The 614-nt window shown below is 32.1% G+C and overlaps 1 protein-coding gene across 7 annotated transcripts in view; it reads left to right on the top strand.

Annotated features, from left to right (window-relative positions):
* LOC106877380 (solute carrier family 28 member 3) overlaps positions 1-614 on the top strand; it is a 184,474-nt gene that overhangs the window by 170,690 nt on the left and 13,170 nt on the right. The window lies entirely within an intron of this gene.

The raw sequence follows: 614 nt of genomic DNA, 5'->3' as shown, positions 1-614 counted from the left end.
TATATATATATATATATATATATATATATATATATATATAATGTAAAGGTGTAAGGGATTTTGTATTCGGGTAGGTACCTTACAAGTACTCTGTTATAATCCAGGTTCTGGCCAACCACATCGAAAGATATGGAACAACGGAAAATTGTTTAAGGTAAACAATTGCACAGTATTTCACCCGATGGATAAATCTTGAGTTTGCTTCTTTGGATTTTATACAGTATACAGAGTGTATATTCAACGTACTATAAATAAGAATAGAGAATTATACATCCTCAAAAACCTGTTTATTACAGTATTATATACAATACATTCATCTCTCCGTTCGACACGTGTTACTGCTGCATAGATGCCCTAAGAAGTGTATTCCAGTTGCATCCGGGGTATACGCAACCATAAGGATACTACCTTGGAAAAAGCTATACTGGTGCGTATACTTTGGATGAACCAACAGAATGCAACTGGAAGCCGCATTTTAGGACATTTATGCAGCAGAAAAACGTGTCGGACTGAGATTTTAAAGTAAATGTATTGTATATAATATTGTAATAAAAATAGTTTCTGAAAATGTATAATTCTCTATTCTTATTTAGAAATGTACATATACTCACATT

This window comes from Octopus bimaculoides, chromosome 18 (assembly GCF_001194135.2).
Source record: "Octopus bimaculoides isolate UCB-OBI-ISO-001 chromosome 18, ASM119413v2, whole genome shotgun sequence".
In the NCBI taxonomy this organism is placed as follows: Eukaryota; Metazoa; Mollusca; class Cephalopoda; order Octopoda; family Octopodidae; genus Octopus; species Octopus bimaculoides.
The sequence above is the reverse complement of the archived record's forward strand: the minus strand, read 5'-3'. Positions and strand labels throughout refer to the sequence as shown.